Source organism: Triturus cristatus, chromosome 8, assembly GCF_964204655.1.
Source record: "Triturus cristatus chromosome 8, aTriCri1.1, whole genome shotgun sequence".
NCBI lineage: Eukaryota > Metazoa > Chordata > Amphibia > Caudata > Salamandridae > Triturus > Triturus cristatus.
The window spans coordinates 518,120,644-518,144,356 of NC_140591.1; positions in this window are offsets into that span (position 1 = coordinate 518,120,644).

Consider the following 23,713-nt stretch of genomic DNA (forward strand, 5'->3'; position numbering starts at 1 on the left):
TGAAATATAAGTCACTTTAATCAACAAATGCATCACATGCTGAGATAGAACTTACATTTTTGGGTAGGCTGGAATAGAAAGAATGATGAAGTAAAGTACTAGTAGGTGACTGAATGGGTACTCGAAACACACCTTGTCTTCGGTTTGCATGCATTGCAGATTTGTCATGCAGCGCTGTTAACAGAAACAGACAGACATTTCACCACCTACATTGTAGTGCTATATTAAACCGCACTGCAGACCTAAGCAGAGAAAAGACCTAAGCAGAGAGTTGATGGGCGGGATATCTGCTTCGCTTAACAAATACAGTATTGTAAATAAGAAAGCGAAGTGACTTCCCACTTATCCCTGTCACAACTGGGCCTGCTCCCCCTCCTTCGACCTGATTGGCCTCCTCAGACATCCCTGGTTGTCAGGTGCTTGTGACGGCACTGGTGGTCTGTGCACCTAGAAAAAAACATAATGCACCCACTTTAGATACTAGAATAGCCACCTAAGTAAATATTCATTTTGCATAAGGTTCAACAGCAATACATCACTACAGTTACATATATATCAGTATCTTCTATCGCAAGTATCACTTTGGGAGGTATGCTGGTTCACAACATTTTAAAAAACAGGTAGTCCAGTCAACCAGATAATGTTTGCCCTAAAGGAGGGATAAGGCTACAAAAGGGTAAGAGTGAAACACAATGAAGGGGTGAAAGGGAATGAGAGACATATGGTATTGGACGGTTTAACGGTATCTCATTCCTGCCATGCTACACTGTCATGGAAACTGCTAGAAAAAGACAACACTGAAGGCCCATGATCACTCCATCTCTGTCTCTGTACTTTTCGATTGTTTGATCAAGAAAACCTTCCCAACCAATATGTTTGGTGAATACTTGGGACTGCCATCCTGTTTACGTTACCAAAAATCTGTTCTCTTAACAGTACAACAAAAGACATGTAAAAGATGGGTGGGGGAAAGCTTACTAAAAAAGGGAGCAGAAGAAAGCTATGGACAGGAGAAAGTCAGCTGCTAAATAGGAAATATAGAAAACACAGGGAAATGCAGGGATATCAAATATTAGAAAGGGAAGTTGAAAAAAAGTAAATAGTATAAATACACAATTTTACTAGTGCGAATAATTACAATTAGGAAATATTAATAAACATGACATTCTTGTCCAGCAGAACCATCTGCCATGGCCGCCGTGCTGGTGGTGGTCATCTCACCTGCTTGCCCGGATGCCCTCTTGCCCTTGGGTGCTTATGAAAGGAATAAAGAAGATAAGAAAAACAATGATTGGTGGTACTCTTTACACAAAAGTATTTTGGCGGGCACAGTGTAGGAAAGTGGAGTATTATGTGATGTGGGGGTTAGGTCTATCACAGTACCCAAACAATGATCCTTGGATTCACACTATTAAATCCTTAACTCAGTCCTGGTAGTATGGCAAAGAGAAGTCAGGCTTTATTAGAGGAATATGTGTTAAGAATTTCACAGTACCAACATGGATGATAAATAATTAATTTGAGAAAAATCTGACACCAATTTGTAAAAATAGAGTGTATTTTTATCTTAATTTAGACACCAAAATGAACAGAAAAGCATACATTTAACTGGAGTTAGATATTTTTGAAGCAATCTAAAATCAGTGTAGATTAATACAGGGAAACTTTATCTTTGCTGTCAATGGAAAAAAACATTAGTGACAATTGGTCGCTTCAAGGTCGTGTTGTGTGGTACCTTTGCAGGGTAGAGGTGATGCAAGTCCCAGGACCAAACCACAACAGTCAGTTCAATTTTACCTGACCCATGAAGCCCGGGTGCAGAGTTGTCCTGGCTGTCTATGGTGCAAAACTGACACTGGCTAAAGGTCGGATAAAGTTCCTTCTTGATGCAGCGTCCAGTAAAGGGGCTGGTTGCCGGACTGGTGACCAACTAGCCTTGGTAGCGGTAAGTAGAGAATTAAGTAACTTTGACATCCAGTGGTCCAGGGCAACTAGGTACTTGCCTGTAACTTTGTGGAATGCAGGACTAGACTTTCCACAATGCACTAGACCATCTGGATTTGGGTGGTCCCTCGGCTGGCATGATGGTCAGTGATTCTCCAGATCCGGAGTGTTGATTTACCTGCAGTTTACAGGGGACTAGTGCCACTAGTCCAGGGGAGTCTCAGAGTGCTGCAGCCTTCCACAAGTGTCCCTCTGTCTGAGGGACTGAGAGATAGCCTAGGGCGTGTATCAAACAGGAAGTTCCAGGAGTGTTGCCACAGGTGCAGGATATTCCTCTTTTACTTCATGCAAGTCCTGTTGTCGCTGGCATAGGTCTCTTCTTCTGTCCTCTTTGATGCAGGTTGTTCACAACTGAGGTTCTGGTGTCAGTGGTGTCTCTTAATTCCTAGATGTAGAGGAGGTAGAGGTGTGGGAGCCAGTAGCCAATGTGCTGCTAGTTCCTGCAGCTAGTATGCCCCGAGGTGAGCACATCTTAGGGTGTTGGTCCACTTTTCCACCCAGAGCCCTCAATTCCACTACTCCTATTGCAGAAATCTAATTTTAGTGTACAGACAAGTCAGCCCACCCTGAATTGTGGCTAGCCTTCTGGGGATTTACATCTCCTTGACTAACTAATTTCCCACCTGTCCAGGTGCAAATGTGCATGGCGCAGGGGGAGGGCTGTTTCTCTCCTCTGGGAGTCAACCCTGATGCATATCAGAGGCAGTGCAGCCTTTGAAGCACCGCCTTGATGTGCCACTTCACTAGCCTGTTTGGCAGTAGGGAGGTCTGACCTCCTTCCTGTCCAAGCCTTTGTTCCTGGCTCCTGGGAGTGATCGCACTGCCTGACAGGATGTAAGAAAGGAAATGCGGGCTTGCCATCCAGAGCACAGAGAAGATGGGGAAACCAGGTGGGTAACTTCTAAGGTGGTCAACTGGGTGCATGCCCCTTTGCCCTCAACATAAAATATGTGCCAGGATTGAGAAGGCTCATTGTTAATACCAAACATGACATATTTAGGTGGTACCATAGTGGAGCTGCCAACCTGGGGTTTGACTGGGTGCCAGCCCATGTTATCCTATCGACCGCCTACCATGTATAATGTCCTTAATGGTGAAGGGCAATATAGGGTCATATAAGCTTGCCCACACCTCTGATATAATGCACCCTGCTTCCTGTGCTTTAGGAGGCCTTCCTTAGTGGCGACTGGTATATATTATTGGCTTTGCCACACACAGTGAGGAAAAAGCACAAAAAATGCTGCAAGTCTTGGGGATCGCTTTACTACCAATGCCCTGGGTACCACTGGTACCATATATTAGGGACTTCTAACAGAGGTAACATCCTTGTCAATTGTGATTTCCAATTCACACATAACAGTTTTAGGGAGAGAGCACTGGCACTCAGGTCTGGGCAGCAGACCCAGGTGCACTATCAGTCATAACCATCAACATTAGAGCATAAAGTGAGGGGTGATCATACAAAAAGGGCACTTTCCTACATGGCCACCCACCCCCAGATGAAAGGTTATGAGCAACTAATCTACATCCTAGTAGTTCTCATTGCCTGAGTGGAAAAACCTGGAAAGGCCATCTGCACTGACATGGTCAGTCCCTGGTCTGTGTTCCACTGTAAAGTCATCCCCTGTAGGGAAACGGACCACCTCAGCAGTTTGGGATTTTCCCTCTCATCAGCCATCTGAGAGGCCTGTGGTTGGTTTGAACCTTGAAGTTAGCCCCAAACAAGTATGGTCTCAGCTTCTTCAGAGACCAAACCATGGCAAAGGCTTCCCTTTCAATGGTACTCCAACGCTGCTCTCTGCATTTGTCACCCCTTCCCACTCGGGGTGACAAATGCAAAAACAACAGTTGATGGACAAAATTGCATTTGTCACCCCGAGTGGGACGGGTATGCTCAGACGTGAGTCCCGTGCTCTCCATGCCACTGAAATCAAGCTATCCTGGCTGACGAGGGGTGAAACTCCGAAACCGGTCCTAGGATGCTTGTTTCCAGTCCAGGGAGGACCTGGCCTGGCAGTTCGGGCTGGACTGTTTCCATGGGGCACAGGGTCAAGACTGATTTGCATATGGCTGGGTCCAAACTGGAATGGCATGGTGAGCAAAAAACCAGTAACACTTTCCTAGAGTTACACAGGACAGGTTGCACCAACAAAAGTGAAGAATAATAGACTACTAATAAAGTAAGTGTTATCATGAACTGCATTGGTTGGAATGGTTGGGTGCTCCTGGAAAGTGTGCTGTTCACTAGTGACAATCTATTTTCTTTCCTTGTAGCACGAAGTTGCACCGGAGTTGTCTGGCTCCATCACTGTTGGAAACCACATTTGAGGCCACACTACCCTTCGTGTGGTTCTATGTGTTTGTAATTGTGTCACCCACATATTTTAGTTTACTTTCTGTTACTATGGTTGGAAGCTCCTGACGGGAGCACGAAATACTCCTGGATAGTGTGCTGATTTTCTTTCCTTGTAGCGTATAGTTGTGCCATAGTTGCCTGACTGTCACAGTTGGGAGCCATTTTAAGGCCAGGCTACTCTTTGTGTGGTTTTATGTGTTTTTAATTGCATCACCTACTTATTTTAGTTAACTTTCCTTGACCAGTACTTCTCCACCTTGAGAATTAGTCTTTTCTTTATGTTTCTTATTTCCACACTTCTTCTTGGAAAGACATGCAAGTTTGTTTTTTGTTTCCCCTTGTTTTCGGTGTCCTTCGCCTTGGCCTCTTGACCCAGCTACTCCCAGTATTTTGGAGGGTGGAGCTGCCAAATGTCTTCCTGTATTTAAGGAGCTGCTCAACAGATCTTTTGTGGTGGCTCAGGTACCACTGAACTCTAAACATGCCTCTGTCATTCCTTTGCTTAAAAAGCCTTCTCTTGAACCTGCCAAACCAGAGAATTATAGGCCAATCTCTCTACTTCCTGTTTTATCAAAAGTGGCAGAAAATTACATAAATCGGCCACATAATGTTTCATTGAGGAGAGGACTATGGACAGGGGGACAGCTCTTCTGCTTTTGGATTTAAAGGTGACATCGTGTCCCAGGGGCACCTACTAGGCTGGTTGTGGGGTTACGGTATCGGCCACAAAGCCATAAAGTGGCTGCCATATTTCTTGTATGGTTGCACTTTCCAGCTCCTCCAGAAGCCTTTCTGTTCTAAGGTGGTTCCTTTGTCACAGGGAGGGGGGGGGGGCACAGGGCTCCTCGTTGAGCCCTACCTCATTTAACTTGTACATCTGCACCCTGTTAGACATCATCGTGCGGTAGGGCTTTGAAATAATATCATATGCTGACATTACCCAGTTGATCATTACCTTGTCACAGAATTCTGCTTCTGCGGCTGACTCTGAGGGCTTGCTAGTCAGTGGTGTCTGATTGGATGGCCCTCTTCTGCCTGAAGTTACATGTTGGTAAAACAGAGGTCCTAATCCTCAGCAAGCAGCCCTCGATATGGTGCTCTGCCTTGTGGCCGGAGTCTCTGGGTCCCGTTTCACAGCTTAAACCCAGGGCTAAAATCTTGGGTTTTTGGTTTGATGACTTTTGAAAGTCAAATCACAGACTTAGCTGGCAAGAGTTTTGGCATTATTAAATATCTCTAAAGTTGTACTCATCTTTTCCCTGTCTTGGCCCGGAAAACTGTGATCCAAGCATTCTTGGTTTCTTGGCTGGACTACTGCATTATCCTATATCTGGGAGCTTCTCAGGCTAGGATTAAGATACGTCAGCATGTTCAGAACTCAGCAGCTTGCCTTTTGCTCAACCTCCCTAAACGTGCATCTATGGTTTGGGCTCTTCATAAAATGCACTGGCTCCTGGTGGAGAAGCTCCTCTCTTTCAAAGCCTGTTGCTTCTGTTACAGGATTCATAGGAAGATTGGGCAGCCTATCTTCATCCTCTTCTTACTTCTTATTCTCCTAGGAGGTGTCTCATGTCTTCAGAGGCACTGCTAGTGCAGGATCCCAGAGGCAGTAAAGCTTACTCTGGCGGAAGATCTTTTAGCTTTCTTGTGTCCAAACTCTGGAACTCCCTCTGCTGCCGCTGAGGCAGTCTCCAACAGAACATCAGTTTCAGAAAATCTGAATACTTGGCTCTTTTTAGATAGGCTGTTCTCTTTGTCTGCTATTCCTCAGTTGCTTCCGACCTCTCAGCGCTGGGAAACTCCTTATAGGAGTATCTAGGCACTTTATAAAACTCAAATTCATTCATTCATTCATTCATTTTCCATGATGCATTGGGGCAAATCGAGTGTTGGGATGTGAGGCAGTGTGCTTCCACCCTACTTCTGTTTGAAGTCCTTATCTCTATCCTGGTAGTGGGGCAAAGAGCAGTCAGACTTTACTAGATGAACATGTGTTAAGCATTTCAGAGAAACAATGTGGACCATAAGTAACTGACACAACTTGAGAGAAATTCAATACCAATTTTTTAAAATAAAGTATATTTTGATCTTAGTTTAGACACCAAAAATGAATGGAATAGTGTTCATATAACCGGAGTTATAGATTTTTAAAGCAATATAAAATCAGTGCAGAAAAATACAGTGTAACTTTATCATTGCAGTTAATGTGGAAAACCACTAGTGACAATTGGTCACTTGCGGGTCGAGTTGTGATGTATCCTTGCGGGGAAAAGGTGATGCAGGTTCCAGGACCAAGCCACAACAGTCAGTTTAATTTTACCTGGCGCATGGAGCCCAGATGCAGAGTTGTCCTGGCTGTCCCTGGTGCTGAGTGGGAGCCGCAGAGAGCTGCTCTTACCACTGAATGATGCTGTGGGGGAAAAAGATGTAAAAACATAACAACGGAGTGGTTTCTGACGTTGGTTGAAGGTCATATGAGGTTCCCTCTTGATGCAGCATTGAGTAAAGGGGTCTGTTCCCAGTCCGGCGACAAACAAGCCATAGTAGCGGTAAGTAGAGCAGAAAGTAACATCGACATCCAGTGGTCGAGGGGAATGCGGTAGCTGCCTGTAACTTTGTTTAAGGCAAGACTATGGTTCCCAAAATACACTAGATCATCTGGATTTGGACGATCCCTCAGAGGGCCCGATGGCCTCTGATTCTTTAGACCCGGAGGATTGTTTTACCTGCAGTTTGCAGGGGACTAGTGCCATTAGTCCAGGGGAGTCTGAGGGTACTTCACAGGGTTTCACAGGGACCTCTCTGTCTGGGGGAAATGAGTGATAGCCTAGGACAAGTCTCAATCAGTCAGTTCAAGGAGCATTGCCACAGGGGCAGGATATACCTCTTTTGCTTTGTGCCAGTCGTGTTGTCGCTGATACAGGTCTCTTCTTCTGTCCACTTTGTTGCAGCTTGTTCAGAACTGAGGTTCCGGTGTCAGGGCTGTCCCTTAAATCCAATATATAGGGGAGCTAGGGATGTGGGAGCCAGTAGTCAATGGGCTGCTAGTCCCTGCAACTAGTCTACCCCTGAGGTGATCACATCTGGGAGAGTGGATCACCTTTTCTACCCAAAACCCTCTATTCTGCCACTCCTAAAGATGGCAGGAATCTTATTTTAGAGCAAAGATCATGCTGCCCACCCTGGAAGTGTTCTTGGACTGTACACCTCCGTAACTAACTAATTCCCCACCTGCCTGGATGCAAATATGCCTGGGGTAGCTGGGACAAGGAGAGGGTTGCTTCCTCCTCTGGGAGTCAGCCCTAATGTATGTCAGAGGCAGTGCAGACTTTCAAGCTCACCGCTTTCATGTGCACTTCACCAGCCTGCCTGGGACGTGGGAGGTGTGACCTCCTTCCTGCCCAAGCCTTTGTCCCTGGCTCCTGTGAGTAATCACACTGCCTTGCAGGATGTCAGAATCCTTTTTTGGTGGCAGCAAATGCAGAAAACGCTAGTTGGTCAGCCAGACCACAGAGAAGCTGGGGCAACTAGGTGGGTGACCTCTAAGGTAGTCACCTAGGTGCATGCTTAATCGCCCTCGATACACGATTCATATCACGGGTGAGAAGGCACATTGTTTCATACCAAACATGTCATATTTAGGCAGAACCATAATGGAGCAGTCAACCTTGGGTTTGCCCAGGCGCCAGCCCATGTTATCCTACGGACCATCTATCATTTATAGGGCCAGGTGTACGAAAATTCCACTTCGTGAGCCACAAATTGCGACATTTTGTGACTCACAATTTGCGAGTCTCAAAATAGAATGTACAACAGTATCTAAGACACCGTTTGTTATTCTTAAATGGGTCTCAATGGACCTGCCTCATGAATATTCAGGAGGCAGGTCACAATTCGCGAGCCATTGTGAATGGCCTGCAAACACAGAGATGGTGGCCTGTTGGGGCCAGCAGACCCCCATGTCTGTGTTTGATTTTTCAATAAACCAACTTTTTTTTTCCAATTTATTTTTTCCAAATGCAGCCCCTTTTCTTTCAAAGAAACCAGGATGCATTTAAAAGACAAAAATGAAAATGTTTCTTTTCATTTTTTAAGGGCAGGCAGTGCTCCGTGGAACCACTGCCTGCTCTTAAAAATATTTTAGCAGCCATTCATAAAGGGAAAGGGGTCCCCTTGGGACCCCTTACCATTTATGAGTGGCTTACCACCTATTTGAAGTTGACGGTAAACTGCGAGTGTTTTGTGACTGTAAATGCGGTCGCAAAACAATGGTACATACCATTCTGACTCGCTATTCGGAAGGGACGCCTTTAGCACGCCCTTTCCTAATAGCGACTAGCAAACACTATTTTGTGAGTCACCAACTCACAAAATAGCATTTGTACATACCACCCACCCTTTTTTCTGGTCTCAAATGGGCCAATTTCCCATTTGCAACTGCAAAAAAATGTTGTACATCTGGCCCATAGTGCCCTTTAATGGTGAAGGGCACTATAGGGTCATATAAGCTGGCTCTTACATGTCCAAAACTTTGGTATAATGCACTCTCCCTCCTGAGCTCAGGGGTGACTGGCATATATCAGAGAGAGTGCATTGACTTTGCCACACATGGTGAGGGCAAAGATGACTTCGAGCAGGTTGCACTACTCCTGCAGTCTGCAATGGCATGCCTGTTGTCAGTAGTTTATTTGGGTATCAAAGTATCAAAGTCATAACCATTAGCAATTGATCAAAAAGTGGGATGGGAGGGACCAAACACAAAGGGCACTTTCCTACACACAGCATTGTACCTTTTTAAATTAGATAGCCTATTCCTAGTTTCCTACCTAAAATTAGATTTTGAACTATTCATGCATTCCAACGAATGATCTTTGCTTCTCCTACCCCTTTTGATGGGTCAAGTCTGTCTCCCTTTGTGTACCTCGCATCAGGGAGATTGAGACTCTAATGAACTACATAAAGCCACAGAGAAGAACACTAACACCCCTGATATACTACTATTGTAATAGTGGCATCAGTTGACATCTCCTAAATCAGCAGAAGTGAGCACCTGGCTAGCTCACACTAGAACAGAATCCTGTCTGTATCATTCACTTGACGTCCGCTTCACTCCTATGGTCCTACACCCTCCCTGTCAGGCTGGCACTGTGCACCACTACTCTGTGTACCAGGGCCCAGATTTATCAAGCAACACTCAACAGTTACGCCACAGAGATCTGAGACATGATCTTATCCCTCACACCGAACCTCATCTTCCTCACAGAGACTTGGCTAAACCCCAGCTCTGCGCCAGACATTGCCATCGCCACACTCGAAGGCTACAAGATAACACATCTGGACCGCATCAACAAACACAGAGGTGGAATTGCGTTCATATACAAGGACACCATCCACTGCACTACCTCCTCAGATGACTCAACCCCGATAATGGAGCATCTCAATTTCCAACTTCACACAGAGGGAAAAAGCACTATCTGAGGCGCCCTCACATACAGACCACTAGGAACATGCCCCAAATTCTGCAACGCCATCCTCGACCCCAAGGCCTGGACCTGCATTGACTTTGAGCACTACATCTTCCTAGAGGATCTTAACTTCCACCTCGATGACCAAGGCGACACCAACACAACCGACATCCTGGAAAGCATGAGCAACATCAGCCTCAAACAGCTTGTTACTGATTGTTACCGATCCCACCCATTTAGCAGGACACACGCTCTACCCCAATTTTATGTCCGTCAGTCAAGTACACCCAGATCACACAGTTTACTTGGACCGACCACTACTGTGTTCACTTTATCGTCTTTTGCCAACTTTTTGTGGTGATTCGTTAAGGGGGTGCAAAGATAAAAGAGGGTCTAAAAATGCATTTTTACACCAATGCTTTTTCCATTGACTATTTTATTTGACATCGAGCGAAATGGATTTACATGAAATTTGGTAGGATTATACATTATGGTGCAGAGATTATGCTTTTTGGGTAATTCAGTTAAGTAGGGTAGGCATTTTTAAAGTTCCTAGGCATTTAAACTTGGTGATAACTGTCACTGCTGTACTTTTGTGGAATTTCGCATAATTTTGGGAAACTACTGCAGTACATGGCTGTAAAAAAATATAAATCAGGTTCCCTACCTATTACCTTTTTCCCTCTTCTAGCCCTCCATTATCCTTCTCAATCCATATAACTGACTAACATATCCACCACTCATATTACTTCCATATTTCACTATACTAAATCACCACTAATCCTTTACGGGTGCCGGATCCCCTGATCTTGGACAAGGCACAGAGCACCAGCAAGGACAGAAAAATGCATGCAATTTTGGTTATGGGAACTTGACATCCCGGCCAGATGTTTAAAAGAGAAGCACAACATATAATACATTGCTCCGTGGGACTATGGTTCTCCTCATAGCATCAGCTGTGCTGAAATTAAGATAAAAACAAAAGTGTTTTCTATTAAGTCTTTTACTCTTTTTGTTTGATCGTGAACATCTGGAGAGAAAAAAACTGGAAGACTGTGACAACTGCAAAACTAAGGAACCTTTCTTGGTGTCATAGTTTGGTACTTTTCACAATGCTTCCGTTTCTCTAACCTCTCTAAATCTTCACCAAAAAAGTCTAAAAACGAATTGTGTTTTCTTAATTTAAAAACTAATCATACTTTTGGGGGAGTGGCAGCCTTCTCCCTCCTCTCTCAGGCAATATATTAAAACATCCACAGGGGATGTCAAGGTTCCATAGACAAATCGATCTTAATAATTGGCCGAGGAAATTCAATTGCATACCTTCATGGAGTCATTTACGCTCATTAGTACATGGGACGATTGACACACGTTAAGACTTGGGTCAATTAAGCCTTATTATTCCATGGAGACATTGGCCAAAATCAATGATCCTTACTGCTTGGCCATGTTATTCTTAATGCTCCTTCCTAGGTACATTAATGTTCGTTACTGCGAGTGATCATTAATGCTCACTACTGCATGACGTCACTTATGCTGATTAATTGTAGGGCTCGTTGATGTTCCTTACTTTGCAGGAATGCTCGACGACGTAGGTGCTCACTAATGCTGATGCAATTGATACCTATTAGTGGTGCCGCCTTTAAGCTTCATTATTATTTGGGCCCATTAATGTTCATCAATGCATGGGAGTTTATACCTTATTAATTGTTAGTGCCACTGATGTCCAATATTGCATGAGGCCCATATTACTGCTCCCCACTGCTTGGGGACATTCATGCTCATTACTGCTACAGATATGGAAGCCTCTTACTGCCTAAGGACATTGAAGCTCATTAATATTTGAGACCATGGATTGTCATGCTTCATGATGTCTTTGATGATCATTCTTTCTTTGGCCTACCGATGTTCATTACCTTATGTCGTCAATATTGATGTTCATGTCTTTCTGAGATCATTGATGCTCGTTACTGCTTGGAGCCATTGGGGTTTATTATCCAACTGGAATAATTGAGGCTCAGTAGTGCCTGGAGTCATTAATGGTCATTAATGTCTGGGTCATTGTGGATCAGTAATCGTTGATAATAATTGAGGTTCACTACCGCTTGTTTTATTGTCTGCATGGGAGCCTTTAGATTTGTATGGTGAGGGCCTACTTTTCTGTCTGTGTCGGTGTTTTCAGTTGTGTTTGTTTCTGTTTGGACATCTGTGGGTTTACTGTTTTGTCTGCATGCTTTCATGAATATAAGTGCATTATGTTCCTCTGTGTGTGTATTGTACAAAGGCCAAAGCACGTGCTTCTTTTTGTTTTAAAATTCACCTTGGCAAACAGCACTCCACAGCACAATTTGGTTTCTTTTTTTGAGTCTACATAGGTAATATGTTCCAAAGACCTATATTGTTCTCCCCTTTTCTACCAGAACTTTGCATTGCAGGGGATGTCAAGCCTTAAGCGTGTTTAGTATTTGCCGCACCGTTGTATACACCTACATCAGCATTGCAAACATATAATAGCTGCCCTAGTGTCCATTTGCCCAAATGCAATTGTGGTACCTGGCAGCTTTCAACTACTCCGGTGGTCCCTCTCACAAATCATTTTGTGGGAGGAGGAAGACCAGGATTGCTGACACATGTGGTTATTCTCTACCCTGATTTATGCCTCTAATGTGATTTATGATTAGGAGGTTATGGTCTAATATGTTTAGGCTTATGAGGTTGGCGCATAATGTATTTTACGCCTGATGTGATACGGATTGCATAAATATGATTTATGTTGCAGGATATAATGCTGAGTACAGTGTGTGCCAGTAGTTACTGGTTGTGTTCTGCATCTACTATTTTCACTTAGTGATGGTTCTGACAGTGGCCCAATTGGCCCTGTCATGTGTATATAATCCCCTGTAAATATTGCCTAGTCGTCTTCAGTGTGTAACTCCCTTAACCTGACTAGAGTGTTGGTTTCTGCCTGGCTTAGGCGCAAGCCCTAGCCAACCAGAAATCCAATCTCTAACACTATGTATTTGAAATGCACATTAATTGCTTAACTAAAGTTAGTCCGACTATGGGCCACAGTTTGAATGCATATTTCTTTGCCAGTATGTTTTCTCTTTTCCTTGTCGGTTTATTATCATGATTCTGTTAGCTAGAAAAACTGCTGATAGAGGGGCCTGGAAAGAAGAACTTGGCAACGAAGGCAACAAAGGCAAAAGAGGCCTCCTGTTCATCATGTACCAGGATGGCAAGACGTTTAAGGTTGAGAACCGAATTCTCAGCTCAATGCATTAGGAAACTGGAGCTATGTTGGAGATGCACTTGAGTAGTGACTTGATATGCTCCTGGTGGTATGAAGGAGATAAAGACATTTCTGCATCTCTTGTTACTTTTATATTGCTGTTCAGCCAGTTACAGACAGTCAGGAGAGATTCCCTTTAGATTTTGAGAGATATAGACCTCCCTAATTGCCTATTCTTGCAAAGACTTCTACTTGGGTCCATTCATGCTGACACCTTCAATGCTTTCTATTTAGAGACGTTTGATAGATGATCGTATATCTTATTTATGTTATAAGAGAGAAGGGAAGATTCTTTATGGAACACCTATTTGATTTAATCTGTTTCTATACAATTGTGGTTATTGCAAATTGATATGTCTCTCTGTTGCGCCTCAAGCTACTAAGATATTTCAGCTTACCTATTGTATTACTGCATTTATTGAACTTACCTTTCGTTTGAAGATTTGCTGGATTGATTGATATTCCAAAATGAAACATTTTGCTATATTTCAGCAATTTCTGGTCCTTATTGTGTAGTCCCATTGCCTTCACAATTTAAAATGTATTGTTAATGTTTTCTCCCTTTCAATGCTTCACGCCAGCAAACAAAGGTCTATTCGACCAATGGGGACATTTTTTGGGCGACTTGATTGAGAAATTATGGGGCATAAAGACTTGATTAAGAAATAATGGGGCATATTTACAAGCCCCTATCGCCACCACAACATCACTGTCAGTGACGTTGTGATGGCGATAGGGGCCTCGCCTTATTTACAAAGCAGTGTTAAGCCACTTAATGTGGATTAAAGCTGCCTTGTACATAAGGCACCCTTTCACACTGTATTTTATGAGAAAGGGGAGGGTAATCGGTGTTGCGGTGGGCGCTCCACCGCAACACCCATTGATTTTGATGCTGCCCCCTATTTACAAGAACAGCATAATTAGGAGGCTGCACCCAAATTAAGACCTGGGAAAACCTGGTCTTAAACAGGCAAAAAGAGGAGAAATGCTTTATTTCTCCTCGTTTTTGCTGTTTTCGTGTGTGCTGCCTTGTAAAGCACACATGTAAACAGTAAATTGCCTATGATTGTTTATGTGCATGAAGGCCCCCCTTCCTGCACATAATCAATTATATTTTTTAAATGCTGTTGTGCAACTTCTGTGTGTGCTGCATTGAGCAAAAAGCAAAAGATTGTTTATGTGCAAGAAGGGGGACCTTCTAGTGAATATGGTGCAGCCCTCCATTTCAAAAGTGCGGAAGCATGTTATTATCCTTCTTAGCTTAACAACACGCTTCACCACTTTATTATAAATATGCCTCTATGTATAAGGCCTAGTGCTCCCTCAGGCCTCTCCATGATCAGCTGTGCAGAGGGCAAAGGCATTGCTTAGTAAAAGCTTGGCCATCTAATACGTCTTGGGTGTGTAGAGGGAGTGACTGTTCCTTGAAGACCTGCGCACAGGAAAAAGGCTGTGCATTGTAGGGACTTGGTCATCTAATGGGGCGTCGGTGCCTGGCGAGAGTTGGCTCTCTGTGATGAGCTCTGCACTGGGCGAAGGATGTGAGTAGTAGGAGCGTTGGCACCTAATTGGGTCAGAGTGTCTGGAGGTTGGGGACTCTCAGTGAAATCTTGTGCATGTGGCATAGGATGCCCATAGTAGAGGCTTGCCCACCTAAGGGGGTTTGTTTGCCTAGAGAGAGTGGGCTGCAGTGAAATTATTTTAAATAAACATGTATGTTTATGTAATTTATGCTTTACATGATTCAGCACTATTTCAGAATGTTTACATACTCCAAAAGCTGTACATGTCATGATTGATGGAATATATGAGATCAGAAGCAGTGCATGGTGGGGCACAAGTTATAATTAGCTTAGCAAACTATAACTGGTGAATTTCAGTGCTTTTTTTAGTTTCAAATGTTACAATTTAATTGACATGATTTCTTTACTAAAATGTAATTTTAAGCTTCGGATTTTTCTGTGAATTTCTAAGGTTTTTTAATGTAAAGTTAGATAGTCTTAAAATTCCTAACTATACTGTCACTTTAACCTTTGCTTCTTTCAGTGAATCGCTGAGGCTTGTTTTAATGTAAAGTTACATCTTATTCCCCTACCTAACTATAACATCACTTTAACCTATGCATTTTTTTCAGTGAATTTCCAGGGTATTTTTGGCCACGCTGCCTAGCCTTTCTTTTTGCTCACACTGGAGGATGGAGAACTCCAGTGTTCTCTGCCCATGCTTTTCACAGGCAGGAAACAGGGAAGTTACATGCCTTTTGTATTCGAGAAAAAGGGGTCCCTTGTACACAATACCTGCATTGTGCCCCAGGAGCTGGGGCCCCCAGGGATCTTACAGGACTCAGGGAGGGGGCCCCCACACATGCCCCTCCCCATAATCATTTTTAATTTTTAAAAAATGCACTGAGCCCACGCTGGGGAGATTTTAATGAAAAAGAGCACAACCCCCTTTTTAACTTTTTTTCAGGTCCTGCAATAGTGGCACTTACTTTGGCAGAGAGCTTGATCTTTACTGCATGTGGTTTGATATTTGGTGTTGATCCGTGCAGCCATTTTCAAGAAATGAGAGTTCAAATTATAGTGATCTCTGGACTGTTGGTATCCAGGTATGATCTAATTAGACACTTTGAAGGGGACTAGTCAATCCTGATTTGTTGGTCATCACCTGACAATACATTTTGACAGTCATTAGAGGACTCAGGGACCTAGCCCCTGAGTTCTGAAAATGAATGAACATTTTTTAAATGGGGCATGGTGAGCAACAGAGTGGACCATAGATGGCAGGAGGAAGGGGTGAGACCACATCCTCTGACAATAGAGGGCGGGGGACAGGGGCAGCAAGCTGAGTACCCAGGGCAAGAGGCAGAGGTAATATTAGCACAGTGTACCATGCAAGGCAGGTGGGAGGGGCAGTCACAGAACAATGGAAAATGGAGCATAGGAGGGAAGGGGAATGGGCATGGACAAAAGATGGCAGGGGAGGGAGTCTCGGGCATCAAGCTGACCATGTAGGCCAGGCTGGTGGGGCAGTGGCAGTACAACAGAACATGGAGAGCAGAAGTGATGGGCTGAGGCCCGGACATGGATAACAGAGGTTGGAGGGATCTAAGGGCAGGAGCAGGCAGCCGATCATGCAGGGCAGATGGGACGGTAAGTGGGGCGCAATACACCATGGAGTACAGGAGGGAGGGGATAGGGGCATGCACATCAACAACAGAGCAAAGGTGGGAAGGGCGTAAGGGCAGGGAAAGCATGTTCACTAATCATGGCAAGTGAAATGGTTAGTGGCAGCACAACGGACAATGGTAGGCAAGAGGGAGGGGCAGGGACATGCACAAAAGAACATGAAGGGCAGAAGAGATAAGATAGAGTATGGACTCAGACAACAGAAGGCAGGGGGAAGAGGGCAGAGGCAGTAGACCATGCAGGGTGGTTAGTGGAGGCAGTGGAAGCACAACAGATTATGCAAGCCTGGCAGTGGCAACACAACGCACCATGGAATGCTGAAGGGAGGAGGCATCACAATGGATCATAGTGAGCAGGGAGGAGGGGAGAGGAGATAGGGGCATGCAAATGAATAGCAGAGGGCAGAGGAGAAGAGGGCAGGAGCTGCAAGCTAACCAAGAAGTGAAAACAGAAGGGGTAGTGGCAGCAAAACAGACCAAACAAGGCTGGAGTGAGGAGGCAGGGGTACAGACTCAGACAATAGAGGGCAGGGGGAAGGGACAGGTGCAGGTGCACGTGCAACAAGCTAACCACAGAGGGCGAGAGAGGGGGGCATTGGCGGCGCATCAAACCATGCGGTGTGGGAGGGAGGGTGCAGAAGCATGGACTGGGACAATGGTAGGCCAGCTGGTGGGGGGGGTGGGGGCAGAAAGCTGGCCAAGGAGGAAAGACCCCATAGGCAGTACAACATCCCATGTAGGAAAGGAGGGAGGGGCAGAGCATGAAGGAGTTGGCAGGGGCAGCAAGCTGACCACATAGGGCAGGCTGGCATGGGCAGGGGTATTAGGCTGTCCACAGAGAGCTGGTGGGATGTGGCAGGGGCATACAGTTAGGGAGTTTTTTTCCTTGCTCGCACTCGTCAGCATCAAGTTGGCGAGCTGAGCAAGGAAAATCAACCTCCTGGTGAGATTTCTCAATGAGGGAGGTTGGATTTCTCAATGCAAGTGGTCTCAGCAGTTTGCAACCACTCACGTTGAGAAACCTTTCGTTCGCGTTGAGAAAGCTGCTACTCGAGTAGAAAATCTACTCAAGCGGCAGAAAGGAAGCTGCACCCTTTTGCACATGGTACCATTCATGATGATTTCACAGCAGGGGACCCAGTGTTCAAACTCACTGCAAAGGGCATGACCCTAAATCACTCTGCCGCTCACAGAACTAGACTTAGTGCGACAGAGGTTTTTTGTCACTTTACGCGGAACTCCGTGCACTCTGCCTAGGCTTAGCCAGAGGTAGCAATCTGGCAACAGCAAGCAGGTGGAGGGTCGGCACCATAGAGGGCAGGCGGGAGGGACAGGAGCATGTACATAGAGAACAGAAGATAAGGGGTGAGGCGCAGGAGTAGGGGTAGCAAGCTGACCACGGAGTGCCAGCCAGTATGGGCAGGGACAGCAACATGGACCATAGAGGGCAGTTAAGAAGGAGCTGAGTCACACAGCATTATAGTTAGGTGTGGAAATCAGTTAAAAAGTATATTAAAGTAACATGAAGTTTTCCAATTATCGTTCAATGACCTAACTGTAACCTGTGCCCTCTGTATGATCTGCTTATGACCTCACATATTACATCACTCATGACATGTTGAATAACATCATTGATGACATTACTGATGACATCTCAAATGATCAAGATTACTGAACCGGCCCAGGAAGACTAGAACATATTTCTGTGTTATTGCCCGGTGACCGGTTGCACTGAAGCTGCTTTGGATCCGTTCTCAAAGCAACTATCATTGCATAACGTGAGAAATATTGTCATTGGAGATTCTAATAATGATTTTCATGAGTTGATAAAATTCACCAGGCAAACTTTAGAGAATTGTTAAAATTGTTCAATTTTGCCATATGAGGTAGTACTCCTATGAATAGTGTTGTCTCATGCTAGACATTCTGCTCTGTGATAGAGAGCATTGCCAGACGCTTCCTCTATTGGCTGTATGCATGGACCGATCACTCTTTGATCCTGTTTAATTGGTGAGTGATATATCCTTCTCTTAGAGCATCATGCTCACCACCTATTCAGCTGCTGTGTAATTGGAAAAAGTTAGATATCAATTCTGCGGCGTCTCAAGTGCAGCTGCATATGCCCTCGACATGTGACTTTGAGAGCTCACATATTTTGATTGAATGTTATAATCACTTTTACACCACTTTGCAGGGCAGAAAAAAAGGCAATACAATTCAGAATATCTGGCATTTAGAGCAGACTATTTGTCATTGTGTTTTATGTGTAGGTTTGTTATTTAATTGCGCCGGATTTTAACTGAAAGCAGACAATGTAAAGTATCTGCTATTTTAAGATTAAATACCGCATGCTGTGTTTGAATTGTATGAAAAGTATATTTGTATTTTTATGCTCAAAATTCATTTTTTCTTGTGTATTTTAAAAAAATAAACACAAGGAACATCGAGTGAAAATAAGGTGTTGAGATCTGAAATAAAAAATCTTGAAGTGCTATATCTCTAGTCTGATGGTGATGCACTTTTGAGGGTTTTAATCATAGCATTTTTGCATTGCAGCAAATTGTTTAGGAAAATGGATAGTGAGTGAATGTATGGGTGATATATAAGTACTTTACAAAAGGGATATTTTTTTTCTCTACTGCTTAGGAGTGCCCTGTTCCCTTTGATAAGTGGGGCCACCTCTCTAGTATTTAACACAGTAAATGAGAGTGTGCCTGCACCTCACCGCACAGCTGTAGGCAGGGTACGGCTGGTCTATAGAGCAATTAGGCTGTGCTTGATAAGCTGTTCTGGCAGATCAGTGTTTGGGCCGATTTGCTATCTGTTTGTGGGCTGGTTTCATGGTCTGGTGGGCCGCCTTTTACTGTTGATTTCCCTAGTATTAGCACAAGAATTGTCTGTAGCAAACACAAATGCATGCAGTCTCCCATACCTTGCAAAATACCCATGCAGCGTGAATTTTTAAGATCAATACTGGCCTGATTTGCAAATGTGGTCCACTTTTTTGAGTTATCTGGTTCGCCAATGAAGCCACTTTTATTTTGGAGCTTGGGCCTATTTTGAGTCCCAGTCCGACCCTAGTTGTAGGAAAACGCGTGTTAGGGCACTTGTAATTTAAAATAAAATTCACAGCTTGAAGTTGTGGCATATTATGGTCTGTTGGTTTTCATAAAGGACTACATACATCCTGTTTGCAGCTTCAATTCAATAGTTTTTACTGAATGTAGCCTTGTGAAACTTTTACAACCTCAACCTTTCGGCTTTTGCCGCCTTATACATCATTAAATATTACAAAGAGAATCAAAATAGATTTTAAAATCCAGTGCACTAATTTTCATCATTAGTTCCTAACAAAACTCTTAATTGGGAAATATATTTCTAACTAAATGATCGGCCCCCGTGTCACTGCATTCAACACTTGAAAGGTTAGCACTACAGGATAAGAAATAGAGCTTTAATTAAAGAATGAATTATTGAATACTCCATTTTAATTGATGTTGCTCTGTGCTATTATTTTTTGTGTTGATTGATATTTCGTGTGAATTAGTAATTGGAATTACACATCGAGAAATGGGGGCTTTAGCTACAAAAGCTGCAAGAGGAAAGCTTCACACATGCTCTTTCTCAGCCATTGAAGTTCAAGAGGCATGTGCAGCCCAGTAACCATGGCAACCTTCTACTAATTGCCGACATTTAACAAAATACAAATTAAACATGACTGATTGTGACAAGCCCTTGGAAACAATGACACTCGGTAAAAAAATATTCTACCTATTTTTCAGAAAGGTGAAGAAATTAGGCGATATTCAAACCTCTTTTTTATGCCTAGAGTTACCATGTGTCTGCTTGAGGGAGGAATAGAAAACTCTAATGCCCTCAGTTAGAATCCCTTGTGTCGATTTCGTCCAGGGAGCAACAGAGCAGACAGAGGCTACTGATGTTAGACATCAGTTGCCACTGTTTTTCTAGGACCCGTCTTATTATGGCTTTCCAAACCAAGCGAAGTACAACCCTTTCAGCTGACTATCAGGGCTGGGAGGGAGATCAGTCACAGGTTTCTCAAGGGGAGAGTGTGGAGAGCAAACATTAAGAGCTCAATAGCCAACCAAAAGATAGAATAACCTAACGTCTAGCCCAGAACTAGTCTATATGTTAAAGAAAGTAAGGAGAACTACAAAATGCACAATGCACCTGGTTACACTCCCCAGTAGGAGCTACATCCTCTCTAGTATTGGCTACCACTTGGGTGAGCCAAACAATTATAGTCCCCAGTATTGTGTGGCAAAGGAATTAATTTTGTGTAGGTACTGATGGATCAGATGTGCAATCAGTTTACTCATTCTTACCCGGTTATTGATGTAGGAAGAAAGGTCTCATGTCTTTGCGCTTGAGCCTTTGGCGTGCATTACAGTTTCCCTGTTGCAACTGAAGGCATTATTGGTTGTGCATAGGCTGTAGAAGGAAGGTCAGACACAGCCTACGTTAGGAATAGGATTTGCCAGAACAATGCAGCGCAACAGGTGCTTTTGTAGCAGTCATGGAGCCTTCAGGAGTTACGGCACTTCACTGGTCGAATGTGGAAGGATCCTACAGCAAGGAGTGGTGGACCCCACCTGATCACTTTGCCAGTGATGATTTACCCTGGCAGTTGCAACCTTCCAAGGCCATGGTCATTTATTCATCCATCTGCACAGGAAGTAGCATCACTGCATTCTCACTATCCGTCTGCACAGGATGTGACATCACTGTTTTCCTACTAAAACCATCTTTAAAAGAACAAGCCAGGCAAGAGGACTTGTTTTCCGATCATCGATCTGCACAGGAAGTGACATCACTGCATTTCCTATTATCATTCGACACAGAATGTGACTTCACTAGTTTCCAGCCAAAACCATCTTTAAAAGGAGATACAAAGGCAAGACCACTTAATGTCGATCATCCTTCTGCCCAGGACTTAACATCAATGCATTTCCTATCCTGCAACTGTGCAGGACAAGGCATTACTAGTTTCCCACTAAAACCATCTTTGAAAAAACAATCCAAACAAGAGGACCTCATTTCCCAATACCCATCTACACGTGAAGTGACATCAGTGGTTTCCTGTCACAACCATTGTAAAAGAAGAAACCAGAGAAGACTTCATTTTCCATCATCCATCTGCACATCAAGAGACATCACTGCATTTACCATAACCCATCTCTACAGGAAGTGACAGCATGGGTTCCTCTCCAAAACTATCTGTACATAAAGACGCCAGGAAAGAGGACCGCATTACCCATCATTTATCTGCACAAGGAGAGACATCATTGCATTTCACGTCATCCCTATGCACAGGAAGTGGCTTTACCTCCTGCCTTCTTCCTACTTCCGCAAACTCTTCAGGGCATCACCCAGGCTTCACCACAAAGGGTACACATTAAGGGAAGGGTTATGGGCCAGAACTCTGGTTTCGCTTAAACCTACCAAGTAGGATATAACCATGTGTCTCACTAAGCACCTCATATTCTCATCCCCCACAATTACACCCAGATGTACACAACCCAAACACTCATATTGCATTCGCCCTGCACACAGAACCATACTTGTACACATCACAATAAAAACCACACACCTTCAAACTACAAAACACATTTTTAAACTCATGCTTGTCAATGCTAGCTCTCATACATTCTAAACCATGACATAGACCTTCCCTCGACTGCAAGATTACAAAGATGGAATGTAAATCAAATTTGGACACCACCCTTGGAAAAATGGTTATTAATGGGGTCAAACAATCAATTATAGAAAATACGTTATTACTGCTACCCCACCGTGATTCACAAATTCTGCTTTGGTGGCCCAATTCTTGCTTTATTTTTAACATACACTTAACTATCTAAATTTTGTATATTTACTACACATATTGAATTGGGGTGCTTGAAAGTTGTGTAATTTGCTTTTATATTATTAAGTGACATTTAGAAAAAAATATGTGAAATTACAGTAAGTATGCAAAATGCATATTCCAGCGCCTCACGTCGAAAAAGGATGCTGGAGACACATTTTGCGTTCACAAACTAGCACAATGCGGCAATCTGTGTTGTGCAAGCATGCGGCTGTTTTGTTTCACTCCTGCCTACTGCCTCTCGTGTCCCCAGGACCCTAGGCCCCATCCACCTCGGTCCAATCCATTCTGACCTACCTATCTCCAACTTTATTTTCACTTTGTTTCTGATTGCTTTTCTGTATTTATTTTCCATTTTTTGCTCCGTCTTTTTGTATATTTTCTCTTTTTTGTTTAAATATACCCATTCCCACTTCCCAGCTATGACAGAGACAGGCAGCACCGCCCTCTGAGTCCCACGCCACCTGTGGTTGAAGGCAGTATGCGGGGGTAACACCGGGCCACATTTGAAACGAGGCAAAGTGAGGTAAGTGGCTAACAATATTTAAAGAAGTAAATGTCTTTATTGAGATACAAGAGTTGGAATATCGCGCACACCTGTTTCATCTCTGAGTGTGGTATAAGTTTGGCAGGTAGTGGCGTGCTGCAAGAGGAGCGACCCCTAAACCAACCTAAAGAACACTTGTTCAGGATACCGTACCATCTATCTACAAATTTCGGGTCGTTTTTGCACAAAGACGGTTTGAGAGAGATCCGTAGGCCTCTCGGAATGCGTTGCGCTCTGTGGTATTGAATCATTGTGCTCGCATGTAAGCGTTGGTTGATTTCACGTTTTGTCAGGTAAAGGAGTTGCTTAATGTTGCTTTGTATGGTGCCTGTGCCAGAGGGGGTAGCTTCGATGTCTCCTATTAATGAGTAAATCCTCTGTGTTTCTTCATCGCCGAATGCGAATGTCTCGGCGCGTTTGTCTGTGAGGTTGGTGATGTCTTGGTAAACCATGGGTGCTGCGATAGTGGTTGAGCGATGCAAAAAGACAAGAGTTGGAATATCGCGCACACCTGTTTAATCTCTGAGTGTGGTATAAGTTTGGCAGGTAGTGGCGTGCTGCAAGAGGAGCGACCCCTAAACCAAGGTCGGTAGATAATGAAAGTTGCACTGTCCCATCCAGGGTGGTGTCCCTCTATAAGAAATTTATGTGTGTGTCACTGATGGTAAAAGTGAACTTGAGCCTATCGTTGATGGTATTGAGGTTCATAATCGCTTCAGTCAATGTGGTTTTCGAACCTCTCCAAATTAAAAAAATATCATCAATGTAGCGGACAAACAGTACCAGGTGATTCTCCCAAGGTGTGGTGTGCAAAATGTGATCCAACTCAAACTTGTGCATGAACAGGTTGGCGTAGCAAGGTGCTGCACAATTTCCCATGGATGTTCCATTCAATTGGAGAAAAAATTGATTGTTATGAAAGAAATAACTGTGATAAAGCGTGAAGTGTAAAAGCTCCATTAGAAAAACCTGTAA